Source organism: Chrysemys picta, chromosome 1 (genome assembly GCF_011386835.1).
Source record: "Chrysemys picta bellii isolate R12L10 chromosome 1, ASM1138683v2, whole genome shotgun sequence".
In the NCBI taxonomy this organism is placed as follows: domain Eukaryota; kingdom Metazoa; phylum Chordata; order Testudines; family Emydidae; genus Chrysemys; species Chrysemys picta.
The window spans coordinates 338,715,206-338,737,261 of record NC_088791.1 but is presented as its reverse complement, the minus strand read 5'-3'; the positions used below and the strand labels follow the sequence as shown (position 1 = coordinate 338,737,261).

Here is a 22,056-nt window from a genome sequence, read left to right as displayed (position 1 = left end):
CCCCAACACAGGCAGAATCCCTGAGCCCATAGGCAGAGTTGAGGGGGCATGAGGGTGTTGCCCCCCCAAACTGCAGTGCCTTACCCAGAGTGGAGCAGTCCTGGGGGCAGCTCCACACACACACCCCAGCTCCTCCTCTCCCTCAGCCCCCACCCTTTGGCCAGATCCTAGGCGGGTAGTCAGAGACAGGTAGTGAGGGGCAGCTGCTCCTCTGGCTGGTGGTTCCATGGAGTGGGAAGCCGTGGCATTCCCCCATCTGCTGCTGGGCAGACGCAGCCAGTCAGAGCTGCCCAGGTGGGGACCCGGCTCCAGGGCCAGCACAGCCATGGGGGAGCAGCCACCGGCACATAGCCCCAGACAGGTGGGTGGCCTGCTGAGGTGAGTCAGGGGTGGAGGTGGTACTCTCTCCCTGGACCCTGCTGGTCCTTGCCCCCCCAAAACAGAAGTCAAACTACGCCTATGCCCAAGGGTCCCACCCCTGGACCGGAGCCCCGAGTCCCGCATCCCCTGCTGGGCCCTGGAGTTTTTAATAGCATATTGAATTGAATTGAATTGAATTAATGGAGATATCCCATCTCCTAGAACTGGAAGGGACCTTGAAAGGTCATTGAATCCAGCCCCCTGCCTTCACTAGCAGGACTAATTTTGATTTTACCCCAGATCCCTAAGTGGCCCCCTCAAGGATTGAACTCACCACCCTGGGGTTAGCAGGCCAATGCTCAAACCACTGAGCTAGGGGAGACTCGGAAAGAAAAAGGTTGAGAACCACTGCTCTAGATTACTTTGAAAAGTTTCATTTGATTCATGGAAATGACTGAGTCTAGCAAGGCCTTTTCTTTGTCTTAGAATATTAAGTACGTGATTAGCCCTGTTCTTGGTGGTTCATCAGTATAACAGAATGGAAATGGGCGGCAATTAGCTCTTTCTATCTCAAAATCCTGTATCACAGAGAGTTCCTCGATGGAGTTATTTATAAAAGAAAGCATATCTCCTCCTTCCTCTACTTCAGGGAGACAAACTAATCAGATTCAATCTTTTTGTTAAAAGAAGAACAGGAATACTTGTGGCACCTTAGAGACTAACAAATTTATTAGAGCATAAGCTTTCGTGGACTACAGCCCACTTCTTCGGATGCATATTCTAATAAATTTGTTAGTCTCTAAGGTGCCACAAGTACTCCTGTTCTTCTTTTTGCGGATACAGACTAATATGGCTGCTACTCTGAAATCTTTTTGTTCTATCCTTCAGGTCTTCCACTTTTTCCTGGACAGTAGCAATCTTTGATTTTTCATTATTTGAGTTTGGGATGTAGATTCTGTCTTTACTGCATCCAAACAGGCACTCCACCTTTGAAATCCTCTCTTGGAAGTCCTCCATACCAGACAGTTAATATAATGTACTGCTTTATGAACACAAGTCAACTGCTCTGCATGGATATTTATGCCTTTCTGCATTTCTTTTCAAACTGTTTTTGTGTTGGCGCTTCAGTGTTTCCTATGCAGACCTCCTTGTTCTCTCCCTGGTACTGGGACCAACTGTAAGGGGCCAATTCCACATCAGAGCAGTCTGGTGAATCCTGATAAAAATAGATAATTTGACTTTTGCTTTTCCTCCAAGTCTGTTTCCTGGGCTTCTTCAAAGTTGCCATTTGGGGGAGGGGGGGGGGGAGAAGAGAATGGCAGGTATTAAATCAATCTTTTGATGGATTTCTGATCATGATCAGAAAAACTTCAGAGCTGTCAGCCCTCTGCCAGCTTGGATGACCTCACTAACAGTGCACTGCTTTGTTTCATATCCTTTCCTTGCAACCTTTCCTGCACTGTGTGTAGTTTTGCTATTAATGCATAGCAAAGCATGCTGCCACATAAAGGCAGTAAGAGAGACTTGATTGTATAAGTAGTTTAGCTATTTGTTGCTACTGTCATTTTCTCCCCATTGTGGATTTCCTAAAGTCCTACACAAGTTTCCATTGTTTGGGGGTAGCATAACCAGTGGGGAGGAAATGGTGTTAGTACTCTGCTTAAACTCCTCCCCTATTTCCAACCTAAAATGATCAGCAGTGAAATAGTTGATCTTGACACTTACTTTGTCATCTTTAAGGCTTCAGCAACAAAACCCACTCAGAAGAAAGGGAGCAGTTCACACCTCTCAGTTTTCTTTTGACAGACTGAAAAAATACCTCTGAGTCACATTCAGAAAGTTTTCTTTGCAACCATAAGGGTTAGATGTTTCTTTTAACAAACAAACAAACACACACACACACAACAACCGAAGCTTACATTCTGCAGAAAATAATGGTACCACTGGTAACATGCTAATATGATGTGCCACCCAGTACTGATTGAATCTGACCCCATCATATCATTACTTTGTTTTTTATTCGTTATATTTTACTGATTCTTCCCCAAAAAGTAAGGACAGAACAAACAAACAAAAAGTAAAGAACGGAAAGGGAGGTGGAAAGGAGAATGATCGCTCAGCTTCCATCCACTAGGAATGAATCCAAGATTTCTAAAAAGTCAGACCAAATCTTTTCAAATTTGTCTGAAGTTCCTCTTCTCCTGAATGTTACCTGCTGCTGAGCTGCCAGGGCAATCAACTCGCTGTGCCAAGCTTCTATACCTAGAGGCAGGCTGCTCTTCCCTCTAAGCAATAGATGTCATTTGGCTGCAAGCGCTGCTCTAGAGAACGGGGCTTTCTGAGAGGTGGAGAGTTTCCAAGATGATGGGATATATCCCAAAACACAGTTCTAGCAAGTAACTTCGAAGAAAGTATCTATTATTATATTAATCTTCCTGCCTGCTTCTAGCCAAAAGAACTGTAACCTGAGACAATCCCAGAATATGTGAACCAGCATCTTCAGCAGCAGTCTACTGGGGGAAGACCCATGCAATGTGGGAACCAGTGTGAACAAAATATAACTTTTTGCTGAATAACTCTTAATCACAGATCAATAGTAGAGTTTTGCAAAGAGTGACTGGGTGCATGGGGTGGACCACATGAGAATGCCACACTCAGGGCAGACTGCAAGAAACAGGTGGACAATCCCCAAAACTGTTGGTTTATATTATAATTAGGTTTACCAGATCAGTAACAAAAGAACTTTTGTAGCTCTACATTGGTTAACAAGAAGCCAAACATAGTCCCCCTTAGGCATTCCAGCCCTTGATTCCAATCCAGACTAATATAGTGAGAGTTTACTGAAAACCCAATTCACCGTATGTGTGGTTCTCAATCTACCAATCCCTGGTCAATATGTATTTCAGATCTTATCCAAATATCACGCTGTCAGCCAATCCTTAGTAAACTAACTAAAGATTTATTAAGAAAAGAAAAGAAAAGAAAAGAAAAGAAAAGAAAAGAAAAGAAAAGAAAAGAAAAGAAAAAGTGGAGAGTTTTTGAATGGTTAAAGAATCATACATACAAGTGATTTTCAATGTTCATAGATCAGGATCATAACAATAATGGAATAGACTGCTGGCTTGCAAAAGTCTCTCTAGTAACTTCCAAAAGATTGGAAGGTGTTCAGTCTAGGGTTGCCAACTTTCAATTTCTTAAAACCAGACACTACAGGTCCCTCTCTGTCGCTCACTCCCCTCCTCCCCCGGCCACTCACTTGCTCCCTCCTCCCCTCACTCCCCTCCTCCCTGTGGTCAGTTGATCACTCCCACCAACCGCTCACTCACTCCCCCCCCTTTCTCCCTCAACTGGGACTCAACTGCCACCTGCACAGCACCCCTCCGTTCCAGAACCCGTGCAGGCAGTAACTGGATTTTTGGTGGCCGGTCAAAAATCTTGTAGATTTTCAACAATGGGACTTTTCGGTTGAAAACTGGGCACTTGTCATCCCTATATCTGCAGCATTCTAACGAAGAGCTATATGGAGAGTTGATTCTTCTTAATGGCCCATCAAGCTTGAATAGCCCATTCAGAATGGGCTGGACTACCTTGTGGGTGTCACCCCAAGAACAAACATTTTAGATACAAATACATAGCCAATATTCCTAACTTCAGATATAGTGATGCTACATGGATTTAACCAGGACAATCATACTTGACAGACTATAACTTTTCCATTGACACCTTACATGATACACTTGTATAAGATTTGTTGCAACTGCATAACAATGGTAACAACAATGATACAGATGGTCATCTTATATACACAGAAAGAATCATAGAATCATAGAATATCAGGGTTGGAAGGGACCTCAGGAGGTCATCTAGTCCAACCCCCTGCTCAAAGCAGGACCAATTCCCAACTAAATCATCCCAGACAGGGCTTTGTCAAGCCGGGCCTTAAAAACCTCTAAGGAAGGATATTCCACCACCTCCCTAGATAACCCATTCCAGTACTTCACCACCCTCCTAGTGAAAAAGTTTTTCCTAATATCCAACCTAAACCTCCCCCACTGCAACTTGAGACCATTACTCCTTGTTCTGTCATCTGCTACCACTGAGAACAGTTTAGATCCATCCTCTTTGGAACCCCCTTTCAGATAGTTGAAAGCAGCTATCAAATCCCCCCTCATTCTTCTCTTCTGCAGACTAAACAATCCCAGTTCTCCCAGCCTCGCCTCATAAGTCATGTGCTCCAGACCCCTAATCATTTTTGTTGCCCTCCGCTGGACTCTTTCCAATTTTTCCACATCCTTCTTATAGCGTGGGGCCCAAAACTGGACGCAATACTCCAGACGAGGCCTCACTAATGCCGAATAGAGGGGAATGATCACGTCCCCCGATCTGCTGGCAATGCCCCTACTTATACAGCCCAAAATGCCAGGCTTCTTGGCAACAAGGGCACACTGTTGACTTATATCCAGCTTCTCGTCCACTGTAACCACTAGATCCCTTTCTGCAGAACTGCTGCCTAGCTATTCGGTCCCTAGTCTGTAGCTGTGCATGGGATTCTTCCATCCTAAGTGCAGGACTCTGCACTTGTCCTTGTTGAACCTCATCAGATTTCTTTTGGCCCAATCCTCTAATTTGTCTAGGTTCCTCTGTATCCTATCCCAACCCTCCAGTGTATCTACCATTCCTCCCAGTTTAGTGTCATCTGAAAACTTGGTGAGGGTGCAATCCACGCCATCCTCCAGATCATTAATGAAGATATTGAACAAAACCGGCCCAGGACCGACCCTTGGGGCACTCTGCTTGATACCAGCTGCCAACTAGACATGGAGTCATTGATCACTACCCATTGAGCCCAACGATCTAGCCAGCTCTCTATCCACCTTACAGTCCATTCATCCAGCCCATACTTCTTTAACTTGCCAGCAAGAATATTGTGGGAGACCGTATCAAAAGCTTTGCTAAAGTCAAGGAATAACGAGTCCACTGCTTTCCGCTCATCCATAGAGCCAGTTATCTCGTCATAGAAGGCAATTAGGTTCGTCAGGCATGACTTGCCCTTGGTGAATCCATGCTGACTGTTCCTGATCACTTTCCTCTCCTCTAAGTGCTTCATAATTGATTCCTTGAGGACCTGCTCCATGATTTTTCCAAAGACTGAGGTGAGGCTGAGTGGCCTGTAGTTCCCCGGATCCTCCTTCTTCCCTTTTTTAAAGATGGGTACTACATTAGCCTTTTTCCAGTCATCCGGGACCACCCCGATCGCCATGAGTTTTCAAAGATAATGGCCAATGGCTCTGCAATCACATCCGCTAATTCCTTTAGCACCCTCGGATGCAGCGCATCCAGCCCCATGGATTTGTGCTCATCCAGCTTTTCTAAATAGTCCTGAACCACTTCTTCATCCACAGAGGGCTGGTCACCTCCTCTCCATGCTGTGCTGCCCAGTGTCGCAGTCTGGGCAAGTTCGTGAAGACAGAGGCAAAAAAAGCATTGAGTACATTAGCTTTTTCCACATCCTCTGTCACTAGGTTGCCTCCCTCATTCAGTAAGGGGCCACACTTTCCTTGATCTTCTTCTTGTTGCTAACATACCTGAAGAAATCCTTCTTGTTACTCTGAACATCTCTTGCTAGCTGCAACTCCAAGTATGATTTGGCCTTTGGATCTTTATTCCAAGCCTGGCACAGTCAATCTAAGTTAGGGAGAGTCTTTTAGGCCAGGAAATCAGAACAGCTCATTGTGTGAACCTATGGATCTTTCTCTGTTTAAGCAATTCTGGAGTCTCTGATGCTCCAAGCATATCAGGATCAAATATGTCTTTCAAGAGATGCTTAACCTGCATGTAATGCCATACAGCTGGACCAGGTAGGTTGTATTGTTGTTACAGTGCTTGGAATGGCAGGACCTGGTCCTCTGAGATCAGTTGATAGACCCAATTACATTTTTATCAATCCACTGTCTCCATATTAATGGTTTCTTGTAGATTTTCAACAATGACTTGCCCCAAAGTATAGCATCAATATGTGAGAACGGATGGAATTTAAATTTTGTAGACAAACTGACCCATGTTTGTCTGGTAGCCAATATTGTAGGGGACATTTTATGATCAAAATGATAATAGGCTGAACCCAGTATTCCTGAGAATGTGAGGGAATGGCCAAATTCCCATTCTACCAGTAGCCAGAGAGTGGTCTGCAACTTCATGTTCTGGAGTCACAGGGCTGCCTGGCTAAGAAGAAAGGCTGTATGATACTACCCCACATGGGGGAAGCAGAACCCTCCAGATGTGACTGGAAGTTGCAGTTTATTCAAAGTCAGTCAGCCTCCCACTCACCCAGTAGGGAATTTTTTTAAATATATATTTAGTTAATTTTCCTAAAATAAAACTGAAGAACAGTAATAGGAGACCATCTTTCCATTGTTTAATGGTAACAGAGGTCCATCTCTCACCCCCACTGAAACCTGCAAAACTCCTATTTATTCAATCAGAGTAGGATTGGGTCTAGAGTCTCCAAAACTTACAACTATCCCAAGACTCACTCTTAAGACCCCAAACACTCAAATGGCAACATCTGGAGGGGAAAGAAGTCATCTCAGAGCAGAGCTTACTCTCCATACCTCCCCATGCTGCTCATATAGCATGACATCCTCCAACACCAGCTTCCAATTTTATATTCCAACTTATATTTATATCCAAATTTATAATATTCTGTTTATAAATAACAAAGAGGGGCAAGGAAGTATTTGCAGTGACATTTATTTTGCAGTGACAAGTATTTGCAGTGATGGGACATTCAAGACCAATTTTATAATCGTTTGCTTTGCCTTGATCTTGTGTTTAAGACATAGGCTGGAGAGTCAGGGGATCTAACACTACTCCACATTTCTGGGTAGTAAGCCACAGCTTTCCTTTGTGATCTTGGACAAATCACTTAACCCTTCTGTGACCCAGGGATCCCTTGGTGCCAACTGATGAAGGACACAGGGTGTGCATAGGGTTTTAAAGGGATCCTCTGGGTTAAATATTTGCATTATAGTTCACCAAAGCATGGCATGTGAAGTCTCTACTGAGAGCCAGTAGCTCACTGGTCATCATAATCATTGTGAAATGTACGTATGGATAATAGTTAATTTTCCGTATAGACACATCTTATGCTCTTAAGAGCGACACATTGGATCCTTCACCTGGCAAACTGACAATGTGCATATCTCATGAAAGAAGGGCCACAGCCAGCCTGGCTGTAAAGCACTGTGGCAGGGCCCAAAACAGGGCAGTCTGACCTAGTGGTCAGAACCAGAGGTGATGTCAGGGTCGCTCTCAGGAGTCACACCAAAGATCAGAGCCAGAGTGAGAGCCCAAAGCCACACTATGGGTCAGGCCCGAGCTGGAAGCCATACTAAAGGTCAAAGATGAAGTCAGAAGCAGGGGTCAGGGCATGGTACCAGGCATAGGGACAAGGAGTAGGAGCCAAGCAGGGATTTGGTGTCAGTGGGCTCTACACAGCAACAGGCCTAAAAACCATAGGCGCCAACTTCTCCTGGAGCCGATGGGTCAAGGCGTTGAGGGGAGTGCTTGTGTTGCCTGCCACTGCTGGAGTTGTGGAGTTGACCCACAGCAGGCACAGACAGGTTCTCTCACTCTAAGGGCAAGTGGTAGTGAGGTGCCTCAGAACCCTGGGTGTCCCTGAAAAGCATTTTCTATTCGTGACTTTACGCATCTGTAAAATAATACTCTCCTACTGTATCTCACAAAAGTGTTGTGAAGCTTATTTTTTTAATATTTGTAAAATGGTTGATATTATTATTAATAATTCTTTGTATTACAACAGGGCCTAGAGGTCCCAATTGAGTTTGGGGCCCTATTGTAGTAGACACTGGGCAAACATATAGGGAGCAGCAATCTCTGTTCCAAAAAGTTTACATCCTAAACAGACAAGAAAAGGAATGGAAGGGGAAACAGAGGCATAGAAGTAACATGACTTACCCAAGATCACCCAGTAGGTTCGTGGCACAGCTAAGATTAGAATCCAGCTTTCTTGAATCCCAACCTAATACTCTAGTCACCAGACCGCACTCCTTCCTGAGGCTATGATGGGATCCCTGCCTGGAAAGCACTATAGAGGAACACAGTATTATGCTCTTCTTATGCTAGAAAAATAGCACCAGGCTGAATGAATGAACAACAAAAAAACAATCGAGTATGAAATAAGAATAATAATTGGTCAGTTAGTCTCACAAGAACATGTTTTTTTCATGTAACTTCTGATACTTCTGGCCATCAGTGTAATGGAAACAGCTTTTTCACAGAATTTCAGCAATTCCAGCGCCCATCCCAGCCAACAGCTGGAAGTCAAAACCAATTAGCTGAATATTCAGAATTGGGTGACAGTCTTATTTTATCCATACCTATGCCCCACCCCAAACAGAAAGAAACCACAGTGTAAGTTCAAGAGATAAAGTGAAAGAAACTCAATCATGTTAATTAAGCATTAATCTTATTAAACTTCAAAAGCAATTTGACAAATATGTTGATAAACAAGCAGCAGGCGTCTCTCTGCACTTGCAGCAGCAACTCTGCTGATTGAAACCATGCCATAGGAGTCCACTCACCCACACTGATCTGACTGTCTGAAGTTGAAAGGGAGTAACTCCACTTTGTACTGGCTTCACAGCAGTTCGCTGCATCAGAATCAGTCACAGTTTTGCAGGCTAGAGAGGCGGAACAAAGCACAATTGTTGGAGACCCTGTGGGTGAGGCATAAAGATGGCCTTACAAAGTAATCTCTTTAGGAAGGTCCTCATAGAACTAATTGTACAGAGCAAACACAGAAGCTGTAGGTAAAATAAGGAATAAATCTGAGTCATTTTCTTCCTTCCTCACTCTACAATCCTCTTTCCCTTGAATTATTGTCACAAATAGACATAACCACAGGAGTGCGCAAGGCAGGATCATTCACCTAATTTATTTTTCTTCATCTTTGGTCAGTAACTCTTTGATAACACTGGCTAGTTGGATCCCTTCTGATGTGTTGTCTTCCTCCCTCTCCCAAAATCTTGCACCACATGATTATGAAACCTCACATATTCACAAAGAAAACCAGGGCTCCCATTTACTTTCTGAACTGCTGCTGCTGTTTATGGCCTTAAAAAGCAGCAAATGTGTTATCATTACCATAGCAATTGAGAGGGAAAACACAGAGTCTAACCTAATTATTTTCCACAAAGCAGTTACTGGCCTGACAAACTCTTTTTATCTGTTAACTGAATATAGTGTCTGATAACAGGCTCAAAAGGGTACTTGGCAATAATGTGCCACCATCACAGAGCCAATGCTAAGGTTTGAACTAGCCATTAGACCTCAGCTATATTTGCGCCATAGCTCAGAGAGCCGAGAAGCGATAGTAGCTACTTCTACGGAGCCAGGGGATTTGCTCTGCTAACTTGGGCAAAGGGAACCCTACATGGGCACAGCTCCCTATGACCAAATAATAGGTGGAATACTACTTATTAGGACTTGCCTACACTACCCCTTATGTCGGCAAAACTTACGTTGGTCAGGGGTCACACCCGTGAGAGACATAAGCTTCGCTGGCATAAGCGCTCGTGTGCTATGTCAGCAGGAGACGCTCTCCCACCAACATAGCTACCGCCACTCGCTCAGGAGGTTATATTATGTCGGCGGAAGAGAGCTACACAAGTGATCTTACAGTGGCTCATTACAGCTGTGCCACTGTAAGCTTCTTAGTGTAGACATTTAAGAGTAGGTTAGAGACAAATACCTGTCAGGGATGGTCTAGATAATATTTAGTCCTGCCATGAGTGCAGGGGACTGGACTAGATGACCTATCAGGGTCCCTTCCAGTCCTACAATTCTATAACTGTGATTCTATGTCCTTAGCCTTGTCTTCATCTCCTTTGTCCATGGCAGCAGCACATCTGATCTGTGCGGAGTGGGCTCTGCAAGGTTTTGACAGTGGGGCTAGAAGCTAGAGAAAGTGGAAAACAGGAGTGCTGGATTCTATACATCTACACTGCAAAAAAAACCAAAATGAAACCCTGCGCCAGTGAGTTTCAGAGCCCGGGTCAACTGACGTGGGCTCACATGACAGGTATAAAAATAGCAGTGTAGACGTTCCTGGCTGGAGACCGAGCTCTGAGACTCTCCTCCCTTGACAGGTTTCAGAGCCCTGATAGATATGCAGCTGTCCAAGTGGATATATTAAAAGGAATCAATGCTGCTTAATACATCAGAGTCCCCTAGGCAGCTTCCATGTCACCCTAGCACCCAGAGCTTTACAGTCCATTAAATAACTTGAGCATCTTTAAATTCCAGTAACAGTAGTGTTTGTTTCACAGCACATTACAGAAATATAGAGAAATCTAATTTGCAGTCAAAACAACTGAGGTCAAATTTTTGTACTATTTCAATCTTAAGAAAATATTGCATTTTGTTTGACAATATTATTCATCACTATCTGCCAGTCAGAAACTCATAAGCAAAGAAATAAATACATGACTATGATTTTCTGTTGAACCACAGAACTGTGGCTGGTAGTAAGTGATTGTTGGATGGAATATTTTGGAGACTATTGCCTTAAATGGACACTGCTAACTTGAAACTAGTCAATTTACCCTAGAGACTAACAAATTTATTTGGGCATAAGCTTTCGTGGGCTAAAACCAACTTCATCGGATTCATGCAGTGGAAAATACAGTAGGAAGATATATATACACACACAGAGAACATGAAAAAATGGGTGTTGCCATACCAACTATAACAAGATTAATCAATTAAGGTGGGCTATTATCAGCAGGAGAAAAAAAAGCTTTTGTAGTGATAATCAGGATGGCCCATTTCCAACAGTTGACAAGAAGGTGTGAGTAACAGTAGGGGAAAAAATTAGCACGGGGAAATAGTTTTACTTTGTGTAATGACCCATCCACTCCCAGTCTTTATTCAAGCCTAATTTAATGGTGTCCAGTTTGCACATTAATTCCGATTCAGCAGTTTCTCATTGGAGTTTGTTTTTGACGTTTTTTTGTTGGAGTATTGCGACTTTGAGGTCTGTAATTGAGTGACCAGGGAGGTTGAAGTGTTCTCTGACTGGTTTTTGAATGTTATAATTCTTGACGTCTGATTTGTGGCCATTTATTCTTTTGCGTAGAGTCTGTCCGGTTTGGCCAATGTACATGGCAGAGGGGCATTGCTGGCACATGATGGCATATATCACATTAGTAGATGTGCAGGTGACCGAGCTGATAATAGCCCACCCTTAATTGATTAGTCTCGTTATAGTTGGTATGGCAACACAAAACAGAAAGAAGGGGCACACTGTGTTGTGGAATTACTACAAATGTGCCTGAAGAAGGTAAGTAGGTAGGTAGGTAGGTAGGTAGGTAGGTAGGGAGAGAGAGAGTGTGTGTGTGTATATATATATATAAACTGAACATGTGTAAACCTACTGAATGCAACAGTATTGCATAGGTGTTAGTGACAGCATCATTTGAAGACAATGGGGATGCAATGGGGATGCATAGGTATACCTGAAGACAGAATGAGGGCTTTGGAACCTTTATTTCCAGTTTTCAGAGTAGCAGCAGTGTTAGTCTGTATCCGCAAAAAGAACAGGAGAACTTGTGGGACCTTAGAGACTAACAAATTTATTAGAGCATAAGCTTTCGTGGGCTACTGCCCACTTCTGTAGCAGTAGCCCACGAAAGCTTATGCTCTAATAAATTTGTTAGTCTCTAAAGTGCCACAAGTACTCCTGTTCTATTTCCAATGGTGATCCAGGAGACAGAAGAGACCCAACCAGACTCTTAAATCCCAAGGTGAGTTTGCAGGTTTGGAACTCTGAAAAAATATTTTTCTACTTTTAAACTGAGCACAACTGATATGGTGAGAGACAATAAACATGGAGTCCCTTTATGTCATTTTTACAGAGTCACATTCAGAATAGGACTGCATTTTAATATAAATAGTTTGACTCCTGGACAGCCATTGTATTGATGGGAAGTAACATAAAAAATGAACAAAGGACCAAGGACTGCACACTGAGCTGTTTATGCTAGTAATTCTCTCTTCAATACCATGAATAAGCCTACAGTAGCTAACACCAAACCTAAAGAAAGGCATAGCCAAAGGTGGTTTTGTAAAACCAAATGCAGAGGTTTTTCACATATAGGTATCACTTTATCCAAACTTTGACATAGGTTAAGGGGTAAGGCTTTCAGATAAATAGTTTCAAGTTAGACCAATCCCTAACCAGATATGCCATTTAAATAAAGTTGTAACAGCTGCTTAGAATAATTAAAATTCATTGCACAGAATCAGTTCCCTGGTAATTATAACAATTAAATGGACATTCCATACATCATGATGCCAATTAAGTGGAGACATCTGAATTATGATTATTGAGTCCTAACCTGTGCATTTATACTGTATACCCAGATGGCTGGGCACCATCACTGGCTAATAATATTACTTCTTTTATTTGACTCATTTGAGTAGTAACAAGTAAGCAATGTAATGACACTTTGCAGAGTGGAAATAAAAGGATCTTTGATTCTTTAGTGAACTTATTAAGATCCATGTAATTAGCCCTCTTCCTTCGATGGATAAAGAGAGAGTTGGTTTTGGAAAATCATGCTCGTGTGATACTGATTTTGAGATCTACATATTAACTTGTCTAGTATACACATTCTTTATGGTGGCTGAAGTGTACATAGAGTAAGTTATCTCTGTCTTGATATGCAGTAAGTGATAGTTTGCATACCCTATATTTGAATATACTGTAATGTACCTATGGAATGTTGCTTTGTTATTGGAGGGGGGAAAACTCTTTTCCTTTACTTTTTAGTTACAGTTTTAAGAATGAGACGTGACTTTGAGAACTTGGTGCATACAGGGTATGGAGATGAGTGAGATATAAAGGCACAGATGGATATAATAATTTACAATTCCGAGGGCAGAGGCTTCATTCCATTTTACATAAGATGCAATGCTGAATGCAAAATAGTACCTTGTCCTTCTTGAAGAACGTTCAGTAGCTTCTTGAAAGTAGAGTGCAGTTTAATAGAAGTTTATATAGGTGCACAGATAATAAGGTGATGGATTCCCTAGCTATAACAAAGATTATGTGCCATTTAAGCTTGCAGCATGCAACAAGAGAAGGATTTCAATTCATCACTGCCCAGAAAAATCAAATTTTATCCTCTCGCAAAAGGTCTTGAAATCCTTATTGGCACTATCAAGTAGATGTCTAATCCAATATTGCCAATCCCAAACTTGCAAAAATCATGAGTCAGTCCCTCCAACATTATGAGATTGGCTTAGAAACCATGAGATTTAAATAAATGTTGGGTTCTTTTTATTTGCCTTTTGGCTTTTGAGCCTTGCGGATGCACTTGGACCATGTTTTCAAGGTTTTTGCCACAACCAGGAGAGTTTTAGGAAAAACATCAACTATCACAAGATTCATGATGAATGGCAAAATTAAATAACACCTGGCCTTCTTCAAATAACCCATGCTTTCAAATCATTCATTTAAAAATAATCAATTGTATTTTTGACATATTAAAAATCTTATTTTAAAATCCCATTTTCACAGGATTCTACCGAGGAGTCTCTATTATTTAAAAACCTATAGTGTTCATGCAGATAATTTTTTGTATATGTATTACAATATATAACTTCTATCCAGTCCTGTACCACTGGGAGGGAGATGGTTGGGTGAAATATGTGAAATAAGAGGTTTCAGGGAGCTCCACTTCCATATACTACAATTCTTTGCCCAAGAAAGAACCTTTTTCTTGGTTTTATGCTTTGTTATACTTTTAGTGACAAATATGCTTAATAAAGTAAGCAATACAATCTGAAAGAAAATGAAACAGAGAAATGTTACTGCAAACTGGTGCAGTGGGTCACTGAGAGGCAGAACTAAAAATCACTGGTCAGCAAGTCTCTGTCCTCTAGGTTTTATTCTTGAAGAGGGTTAGAATGCATTGGTTACACCAGAAAAACAAAGGAAAAGTTGTTTGCCATAAATAAACCCAACTTCATGTACAATTAATCTGTACAACAAATGGCTGCAGAGCTCTCCCTTCTCAAAGGCTATCTACTCTTCTGCCTGGTGAACATAAGAACGGCCATACTGGGTCAGACCAAGGGTCCATCTAGCCCAGTATCCTGTCTACAGATAGTGGCCAGTACCAGATGCTTCAGAGGGAATGAACAGAACAGGGCAATTTCAAGTGATCTATCCTCTCTTCCAGTCCCAGCTTCTGGCAACTGGAAGTTTAGGGACACCCGAAGCATAGGCTTGCATCCCTGACCACCTTTCGCTAATAGTAATTGATAGACCAATCCTCCATGAACTTATCTAATTCTTTTTAGAACCCAGTTATACTTTTGGCCTTCGCAACATTCCATAACAAGTTCCACACATTGACTGCATGGTGTGAAGTACGTCCTTTTGATTGTTTTAAACCTGCCACCTATTAATTTCACTGGGTGATCCCACTTCCTTACTCACTTTCTCCACATCATTCATGATTTTATAGACCTCTATGATATGCCCCCCCACGGTCCCAGTCTTTTTGATCCTGCTTCGATGTAAGCTGTTCCATACCCCTAATCATTTTTGTTCCCTTTTCTGTACCTTTTCCAATACTAATATATCTTTTTTTTGGAATGGGGTGACCAGAACTGCATGTAGGATTCAAGGTGTGGGTGAACCATGGATTTATATAGTGGCATTAGGATTTTGTTGTTGTTGTTGTTGGTCTTTTATCTAGTCCTTTCCTAATGGCTCCTAACATTCTGTTAGCTTTTTTACTGCTATTGTACTTTGAGTGGATGTTTTCAGAGAACTATCCACGGTGACTCCAAGATCTCTTTCTTAAGTGGTAGTGGCTAATTTAGATCCCATCATTTTGTATTTATGTATAGTTGGGATTATGTTTTCTAATGTGCATTAAGCTGTGATAAGAGTTCCAGATTTTTCTGGATTCCCCTTAGAACTTGATCAAGTTTCCAGTGCCCAATCCTACTTCATTATCTGTCCCTAAATTCCTGCTTGCTGAAAATCAGATAGGACCACTGTCACATGGATTATAGCCTTCATCTCATAATTCTGCTACTGTATGTGTTGAATGGCTCATTTATATGACCTGATTGTTACAAACAGTTTAAAAGTATAACCTAATTTTTTGAAGTCAATTGTAACAAGGAGCTTCCTTATGGCTCTGGTGCCTCCTAGTGGCCCATCTGGGGACTGGCTCACCATGTGGTCTGACACCCCTTCTGGTTGCTCAGCCAGTGGTCCCACTCACTTTGTAGTATCACTCATGCTTCCTCATAGCTTAGCCATCCAGGCCAGTCACATTGAAGTTCCCCCCATTCCAGGGTATTATCAAAGTCCATTCCAAACTGCCCAAATAGGCTGCCCCTTGCATGCTACTCCCACAATGGCTTGTAAGGGAACCCAGGCCCATCCTCAACACCGGGTTCCAATCCAGGGACCCTTGACCCAGCAGCTCAAGTCTATTCTCCCAGCTCTTACTACTTCCCTGGACCACTTCCTACACTGCCTATTACAGGCTCCTACTCTCCTCTCCCCTCCCCCTGTATCAGGGAGTGTGACCACAGGTTTCCTCAGCCGTCCTCTCTGTTGTCAGCTCCCTGGCTTTATAGAAGCCACACTTGTTTCTGCTTAGGTGACCTTCATCCCCAGTTAATCCTCATTGCACTCTAGCTCTCCTCCAGGCCTGTGGATAATTAGCCTCTCTTGCCTATATTAACCCCTTCAGGGCTAGTGGGGTGGGAGGAATGTCCCATCACATCACTACAAAAAACTATGTCAGGGTTTTGGTTTTGCATCTTTGTTCTTCGAAAAATGTTATTTAAGGTAGTCACTTATTCTAGTAGTCCGCATATTTGTCCATGCAAAGATATTAACACAATGAGCTCAGAAACAAAACACTGGATCTAAATTATTACGCTGGTTGAGCGTATGTGATCAATCATATCTCAGTCTAGTCAGGACCGGCTCCAGGGTTTTTGCTGCCCCAAGCGGCGGGAAAAAAAAAAAAAGCCGCGATTGCAATTGCGATTGGCGGCACTCCAGTGGCACTTCCACCGCGCTGCTTTCTTCTTCGGCGGTAATTCGGTAGCAAGTGCTTCCCTCCGAGAGGGACCTGCCTCCAAATTGCTGCGGAACAGCCCAACGTGCCGCCCCTTCCCCTGGGCCGTCCCAAGCACCTGCTTGCTGGGCTGGTGCCTGGAGCTGGCTCTGGTCTAGTGGTTGGGCTCAGAGACTAAAAGAGCCTGCTAATTTCTCACAGCTAGAAGAGTTCAAGTAGTAAAGGCCTGTGTTTTTGGTGCTGTCAACCCAAAATCCCAGCCTCACTGAGGACCATGGTGTCTGCATGTATGTGGCCACAGATTGTTACATGAACACCTCAATACTTTATGTAATTGGATTTATAAAAACAAGTCCAAAAGAAAAACTACTCACAGACACTAGGCACCCATTAAAATTGTTTACAAACACAAATCACACAAACTTTGTGGTTTGAGCATCTCTCTAGAAAATACGTAATCTTTGCCAACAGAGATAACAACGTACATTAAAGCTCCTGTAGGATTACCCAACAAATGATTGGTTTGTATAATGCTGCTATATCTTGTGGTCATAAAAAGCAATTATGTATACCCAGCTTATGTAAAGAATTTATATATTACAATTAAAATTGCAAGCTGGTGACCTTGAGCTGACCTTTTAGAGAACTATGACTCCTGATCCTTTCTTCATGTAGTCATATGAGCATGTAATGGAAAATTCCATGCTGACATGTCAAGCAAGCTGCAAATCAAGGAATGAATGACGATCCATATGTCAGCAAACCACATATCATTTCATGTTTTAGATATATGAGCCAGTCCAGTCTTCCCCTTCTCTGGCAACTTGACAAGAATGTGAGGAAACTCACTGGCTAATCTCACCCAGAACAGGACCATAGAAATGGGAGGCAACTCAGTGACTAATTCCCAAATTGTGCTTCATGACAACTTAGGACACCATAAATAGCAAGGCTGGCCCTTGGTCCCCCCCCCGCCATTTGTCTGTCTTACCATCTTGGAAGGGACCTCAATATGTCATCTAGTCCAGTCCCCTGCACTCAAGGAAGGACTACATAATAATTAGACCATTTCTGACAGGTGTTTGTCTAACTTGTTTTTAAAAACTTTCAGTGATGGAGATTTCACAACCTCCCTAAGCAACTTATTCCAGTGCTTAACTACCCCGACAGTTAGGAAGTTTTTCTTAATGTCCAATCTAAACCACTTTCAGAAGCCGTCCCAGAATGCTTCACAGTGACAGTACAGTCGGTACAAACACTCCTGGTGCGGACACACACCACTGACACAGGGATCGGAGTGTGGACATGCAAAAACAGTTCAATTACTGCAGTGGCTGTATGCTGACATAATTTAAGTTGACATAATTTCATAATGTAGACATGCCCATAGAATGGAAGAATTACTTCTCCTGTCTTGCTTACAACACTCTTGCTGATACATCCCAGAATGATGTTTAATTTTTTGCAACAGTGTTACACTGCTGACTGATTATCTTGTGATCCACTACAATCCCCAGATCCCTTTCCACAGTCCTCAGAAGCCCTTTCTGAGCATCAAGAGAGGTACCCGTAGGCGAGGGCAGCGCGCAGAGCCCTCTGCCCCCCTACCCCCCAGGGGCTGCAGGGATGTGGTGCCAGCTGCTTCCGGGAGTGGCGTCGGGCCAGGGCAGATAGGGAGTCTGCCTTAGCCTCATTGCGCACCGCTGCCACCCTGGAACCGCTCAAGGTAAGTGGTGCCAGGCCAGAGCCCGCACCCCAAACCCCTCCTGCACCCCAACCCCCTGCTCTGAGCCCCCTACCACACCCCACACCCTTCCTGCATCCCAACCCCTTGCCCTGAGCCCCCTCGTACACCTCACCCCCTCCCATACCCCACACTCCCTCCTGCACTCCAATCCCCTGCCCCTGCCCTACATTCATGGCCCTGCATGCAATTTCCCCACCCAGATGTGGCCCTCGGGCCAAAAAGTTTGGCCACCCCTGATGTAGACTGTAAGATCATCAGGGCAGGCACTATCTCTTAGTATGTGTAGTATGTACAGGGCCTAGTATAATGGGGCCTAATCACTAGACAATAATAATAATTAATAATTCCTGCAGTAAAGACAAATGGAAGGCATATTTTCTAAGGAAGGGGATGATGTATAGTGCATATTTGAATGTATAATGAGCTACATATGCAAAAACAGGTTTGTACAATTGTGAACACTAAAATTTTGATCCTATATGAGGCAATTGTTAACTTGTAACTACACATGTGTTTAGATCATAAGAAGTGCTGCATTTTATTTTTCTCTTTATATTAAACAAACAAGGGCATCAAAATAAAGTAGCAGCATATTTTAAACTCCGAGGAACCCTTATGTTCATGCTTGCTTCTAATTGTTGATCCCTGATTCAGCACTGGCAGGGATCAACAAAAGAACAGGTGGTAAGGCACAACTATGTGAGAGAAATGATTTTGTTCTGTTTACTCTGAAATGATTTTGCAACTTTATTCTGAACATTACACTGACCTTAAGGTGAAAGTAAGGTTTTGTTTTTGTTGGTGAAAGGCAACATATTCATCAGAGTAGGCATTGCCTCTGCAAGAAATTTACTGTCAGTGGTTCTCAAACTTTTTTTTTCCACGGAGCACTTGAAAATTGCTGAGGGTCTTGGCAGACCACTTAATGATCTTTCCAAATGTTGTTTGTACCATTAGTTAACTATTATAAAACGCTTTGGATAAAAGCGCTATATATAAATAATAAAAAACCCTTTATAATAATTAACTGTTTTTGTTCTACAAATAAAAACACACAACTCCTATTTTAATATCAGTAGTCTTACCTTTCTAATGTGATGGATGTGCCCTCTCTCCACTGCAGTGGCAGCCCCCAAGCTGGGTCTGGGAATGGGGGGTGTCTCTCCCCTGCCACAGCAGCCACAAAGCTGAGGCTAGGAAGGAGGGCTGTCTCTCCCCGGCAGCCACAGCCCGGGCGCTGGGGAAAGTCGCCTCTTTCTCTGGCCACCACAGCCCTGCACATCCCAAATTCCCCTCATCCCCTCTTCTCACCCACCCCCATGCCCCCCAAGGCCACCACCTCACCTTACATGTGCATCTTCTCCAGGGTCCAGGCACCTAATTAGCGGAGCCATGCCTGCACGGCTTAGGTGAGTGGTGAGTGGCCCTTCATTCTGTCGTGTGTGGCTGCCCAGGCACACGCCTTAGAGGGAACTATCCATGGATTACACCTGAATGGAGCTCGCAGACCACAGTTTGAGAACCTCTGGTCTGTATGAGCCTTGTTCAACAAATTGCAAGTCAGAAAGTAATTTTGAAAGATTAGAAAACATAAGATAATCTTTGCTGCCATCTTCTGGAAAATTATGTGTATATATGCCCAGGTATTCTGAACTCTGTCCTTTTCTGCCCTTGCAGCTACACTCTGTTTAGTATTAGCTCAGCTACAACAATTACTGATAACCACTGACAGCAGTGGTTTAGTTTCAGAGCATAGACAAGACTCTGGAACCAATATCTTTACTGACTACTCAGAAGCCGGGACAATGTGCTTTCTACCTTATGATCACAACTACAGAGGGTCAGAGGGGTAGCCGTGTTAGTCTGTATCCACAGAAACAATGAGGAGTCCAGTGGCACCTTAAAGACTAACAGATTTATTTGGGCATAAGCTTTCATGGGTAAAAAAACCCACTTCTTCAGATGCATGGAATGAAAATTACAGATACAGACATAAATATATGTTGGCACATGAAGAGAAGGGAGTTACCTTACAAGTGGAGAACCAATGTTGAAGGCCAATTTAGTCAGGGTGGATGTAGTCCACTCCCAATAATTGATGAGGAGGTGTCAATACTGTAGAGTGATCTAGCAGTGAGATAATAAAATTCTTCCCGAAGGATAAAAAAAAAAATGACACCATCAGATATGTTTCCTCTCCACACATTCCAGAAATAAAAATTGTAAGCCCAGTGTGTACAGCATATACCCACCTACACTCACAGCCTGGAACAGGTAGATCTTCACTTCTTCCCTCTTGGGGAGTGGAGGAACTGTCTCCAATCAAGTGAGAACTAATTCTGTATGTGAGAGTGGAGGCAAGAAACCATCTTCCTGTGTAAAAGTAACTGGTTATATTTATGCTGAGTAATTTAGAACTCACAATTCTTCTTCTCAATTGACCAAACATGAAGTTATCCCAAAGGAGGGACAATGCCTATCTGCAGGGCTGGCCTGAGACAATACAGGGCCTTCTATATATATCAAGGCAGGGCCCTGTGACAGTCTCAGAGGTACCCAGGACTGAAAGTCATTTTGTTACACTCCCTGCTCCCCAACCTACAGAATGAGGGAGTCCTACTTGTGCTTAACTGGATATCAGCTCCTTGACATCACCAGCCTATTAGCCACCCAAGCACTCTCCTCTGCACTATACCAGCCTTTACTTTGCCTTATAGGTTAACAATGGGTGCACCCCAATCCCTTTGAAGCATTCCCCCTGTAGTGTTAAGCACCTAATAACTGAACACTCACAGAAATACCAGGCCTGCTATTTCCAGAGGAACAGTATACACTAGTTTATAGGATTCAACTGAGGATTAGCACCTTACTTAATATCACAGCACGGGGATATATTTATAGTAAAAACAACAATAAGTTCCCTAGCCTTTGTTTGCCAGAAGCTGGGAATGGGGATGGATCACTTGATGATTACCTGTTCTGTTCATTCCCTCTGGGGCACTGGCATTGGCCACTGTCGGAAGACAGGATACTGGGCTAGATGGACCTTTGGTCTGACCCAGTATGGCTGTTCTTAAGTTCATTTTCAAGTGATAGCAAGTAAGGAAATTGGAAACAAAAGGCTACATATAAAATAAAATCATAACATGCTTTCTAGAGACTAAACTTAACTGGTTAACCTCCTGTCTAAAGACGTTTATCTCACCTCCGAGGTCCTCCGCAGTGTTTCAACCAAGGTTGATTGAGATCCCACTTTGATGAGTGTAAAGGAACTGCCTATTTAACTCCTACGGGCAGGATAAGGGTGTGTGTTGTTTGCCTTCTATTTATATCCCCAAAGTTCACTGATTGTCCCTCATGGTTTCTTTTCCTATGCGCTGCTTCCCTGTGGACTTCACATCTCTTAGATAACTTCATATGTAAATAGGCATCCATTGCGTTAGCTTACAATGCTTAACTTACATCCGACAGAGAGAAAGGTGAATAAACATCTCGTCTGACAGAAAACCTTCTTCTCCACGTCTGCTGTGATACAGAAGTTAAGAACATATTTTCAGTGTGCATATGTAAAGCCTTACATAGTATCTCTACATACATTTCACACTAGTATCAGGGGATGCAGGTTTGTAGAACTTTTGGTGATGCCCAGAACCCGCCCCAACTCCAGCCCCCACCTGCCTAAGGCTTTGGGAGGGAGTTTGGGTGGGGAAGAGGGTCTGGGGTGCAGGCTCTGGGATGGAGTTTGGGTGCTGGGTGCAGGCTCCGGTCTGCGGCAGGGTGTGGGGGTGCAGGAGGGGGTGAGGGGTGCAGGCT

At 43.2% G+C, this 22,056-nt stretch overlaps 1 long non-coding RNA gene across 1 annotated transcript in view; it reads right to left on the bottom strand.

Annotated features, from left to right (window-relative positions):
• Window positions 1-20,612, bottom strand: part of LOC135983562 (uncharacterized) — a 38,219-nt gene extending 17,607 nt beyond the window's left edge. Inside the window, exons 1-2 of the long non-coding RNA XR_010601247.1 lie at window positions 20,496-20,612; window positions 20,273-20,392 (exon numbers count right to left, since the gene is read on the bottom strand). This is a non-coding gene — a long non-coding RNA (uncharacterized LOC135983562). The remainder of the gene's footprint in view (window positions 1-20,272; window positions 20,393-20,495) is intronic.
• Window positions 20,613-22,056: the final 1,444 nt, after the last annotated feature.